A 3783-nucleotide genomic window follows, 5' to 3' on the forward strand; every position below is an offset into this window, starting at 1 on the left:
ATCTCCTATGCACTTGAGATGCATTAACGCTGTATAAAACTATGGCCACAGTCGTTGATCGAATAGGAAAAAGGAGGTTCCTATGTCAAGAAATTTGGCGTAATGCGGTTTGAAATATTAAGCATAGACGCCTAGTCCAGGATGGGAACCGACGCCTAATTCTGTGCCCTATACTAAAGCTGGGAGACGGTAGACAAAAGAATTAACCTATATGGACTCGAGAGCCTAAAGGTTCACAATGTAATCCACCTAGTTTCTAGAGTCATGAATTGTTGCTAGACCCATGGTGACGGGCTTTCTTGATTAAGGTTTAATCAATATTTATTAATTAAATAAGATTTAATTAATAATAGTGTTAGAAACTAGCCCAAGTCTAGCTCAGAGGTTAACTTAAGGAGTCAAACACAAACCACCGAAAAGGAACAAGGAATTAATTCAGAATTAATTCCACAACTAATTGGATTACTTAAAAAGAGAGAGATATCCATTGGATGGAAAAGGGGCCTAAGAATAAATTAATGGCATTAATTCATATTGCGCTTGTCCTTATAATTTAATAAATTGGATCTTATTAAATAAGGACAATTTGGGCTTATGTATTTAATTAGATTGAATACAAGTTGGGCTCAATTAAATAAATTTTTATTAAATTGAATTTAAAAAAATATTCATTGGTCTTGTGATTTTTTAAGTTAAGAATCGGCCAAGCCACTAATTTTGAGCCCATGAAAAAATCCATGGAAGGAAATAAATGGCTGCAAATTGTAGTTTTGGAAAAAGCAATTTTAGCCATTTCGAGATCTCTTTATTTGGAATAAAGAGAAATATACCTTGAATGTACTTATAAACATTCTTACATTATCAAACAAGCTATATATATCTGTAATATAATTATTTAGAAAATAATTATAAACACAATTACACAACAAAAAATTCCTCTTCCTCTTCCTCTAGCAATCGGCCGCCCCCTCTCTTTCTTGCACAAGGTGCAATTTTTTCTCTCCTTTTTCTAGCAAAGAGGATGTAGAGAACCCGGACTCCGGTGTGATATGGACAAATTAGAGAGCTGCTACATTGGAGTCTCTTGTTAAGGATATTTCAAGCGAACGTGAAAAATGAAAGGTATCGTTTTTCAACCTTGTGTTTTTTGGTTTCATGCTTTTTACATCAGCCCCATGTTTATTTTATTTTTATATATCGAACGCCCGAAAACTCCAAGGTACACCCCTTGGATTTGTTTAATTCTTGCATTTATTTTTCGTTATTGCGTGTTTTATTTTATCACTTCAGCTTGCGCGTTCCTGGGCCGATCCTTCAGTTGGAACCTCCGGTGAACATTTCGGCTTAGTTAACGAGAAAAACGAAAGGTATCATCTCCACTTTTGTTATTCTCTCATCTCACACCAATACTCTCGTATGATTTTTTATTTTTGTTTTTTTTATGTGGAGTATACAAGTAAAAAAGAAGCTTTCGTATTCTCAGAAGAATACTGTTGCCATTTTTGATGAGTGATGTATATTGGTAATAAATATTTACTTGCAAGAGTAATAAAGTAATTTAATATACATGAGACACATATTAAGTACATATAACCTACCACATCATATAACTCCCAATACCACTATAAATACCAAAAATATAATTTTTTTAATGGGGACTACTATTCATTGATTTGATCTATCATACAAAAATTCTCTTTCTAAAACTACATTGATTCCACCTAGTGTACAATCGTATCATGGATAAAATCCCCATTTTATCTTTTTCATAAAATCACAACCACATCATTGGCGTCGTCTGTGGGAAGAATTTGCCTCGACACTAAGTATGCAAACTAGGTCTTGGGCTTGTGACTTCCACGATCTGGACCGATTTGCGAAGCTCAAGTGAACGGGGCGAAATAAGACCCGCCTCGAGAACAACCACCACCTCAAGAGGTAACCCCCTTCCTCATGAACAAGCCCCCCTTAATAGGGAGATCCTCCCCACCACATCGACAATCTCCACCTGCGCTCCCCAACAGAGCACTCACCCCGAAAGTTCCACTCCAAGAATTGATGGTCCAACAGACACAAGAAGCTTTATTACCCGCCTCGAGAAAACCACCACCTCAAAAGGTAACCCCCCTTCCTCATGAACAAGCCCCCCTTAATAGGGAGATCCTCCCCACCACATCGACAATCTCCACCTGCGCTCCCCAACAGAGCACTCACCCCGAAAGTTCCACTCCAAGAATTGATGGTCCAACAGACACAAGAAGCTTTATTGGCCCTAATTTGCGACGAATCTACTCGAGCAGCAGCACAAGCTGTGGCCTAATACGTGGCACAACACCACATGAGCCCGCCTCTTCCTTCCCCTCGCAGAAATCGAGAATTATCCCCAGCTCCCGAGGAGGAGGAGCAAAGGCAGGAAATCAACAACAGAATCTCTCGACTTGAGGTTGCACAAACCCAAGATAACCCCCCCTCAAATCGAGAATCATCAGCTCCGCCACCACCTAAGGGATCCGATGATCATTATTTGCCATTGGTCGTAGCCCCTCCAAGACGTATCGCTTCCAATAGGCCTCAAAGTCTCAAATATGTCGGAATATGACGGGACATGAGACCCACAAGAACATTTAGACAAATTTTATGCAAAAATTGATTGGTACAATTCGAATGACGTCGCTTCCTTCAAGGTATTCCGCACTACACTCTCCAAACGTGCTTTAGCCTGGTTCAAGCAACTACCCACTAGAACTACTTCCAACCTCGAGCAATTGACTCAGCATTTCTTGCATCAATTTTCTATGAACAAGAGAGTTCTGAAAATGCTGTGTTTCTATTCACCATTAGCCAAAAGGTGGGCGAGGCATTGAGAGGCTACGTGCAAAGATTTGTGGACATAGTGCATGAAGTCCCCCATGTTAATCATGAGTTGTTGGCTAGTAACATCCAAGAAAACCTGCTATTGGGATGATTCAAGAAGTCCATAGTCGGCAAGCCGTCTAGCACTATGGAAGATCTAATTATGCACTCCCAAAAAGTACATTCGGATTGAGGAATCTAATGCTTCGGACCCTTCCCTTACCGGCAAAAGGAAGGATCGGGAAGAGGAAAAAGATCCAAAAAAGAACGAGGAATGCAAACATGTACCTCTGACGGGGTTCGCTCACTATACCCCATTGAATGCTCCCACAGGGGAGATATTGGCTGTCGTCGAGCAACAAGGATTAATCAATCAATGGCTAAGAAATATGAAAGACAACCCTGAGAGGTTCAAATCCGACAAGTATTGTCTTTTCACCGTGACAGAGGAGATTTGATAGAGGTGAAAGAATTAGTATGGCCCGGGAACACGTCAAAAACGTAAAATAAAAAAATTAAAACAATTCAAAGGGGTGTTCCTTTTGAAATTTCTGAGCATTCGGTGCTTGTCAAAAGTATAATAGCAAACATATAAACATGCTAGACAAGTGGCTAGAGGATGAAGCAAAAAGCATAGAAACAAAACATGAAACTTTGCATTTCTGTTTCTACAGATGAGCAACACCGTGCATTATTCCCTTTATGTTCTCTTGTTCCTCACTTGAGAATTCAAACTAGACTTCAACTATGTTTTCCAAACCACAACATGGAATAGATATAGTTCTTTTTCTATTGCTAGATAGAACAAAGAACAAGAAGGAAAAACAACTCCAAACAAACAGTATTGTTTAGTGCTTTTGCATTGTTTTATATTCTAACTTGAATCAAATTCAATAAGAACAAAATAAGAATATTTTGAGAGAGAGGAGC

Source organism: Sesamum indicum, linkage group LG7 (assembly GCF_000512975.1).
Source record: "Sesamum indicum cultivar Zhongzhi No. 13 linkage group LG7, S_indicum_v1.0, whole genome shotgun sequence".
Lineage (NCBI taxonomy): Eukaryota > Viridiplantae > Streptophyta > Magnoliopsida > Lamiales > Pedaliaceae > Sesamum > Sesamum indicum.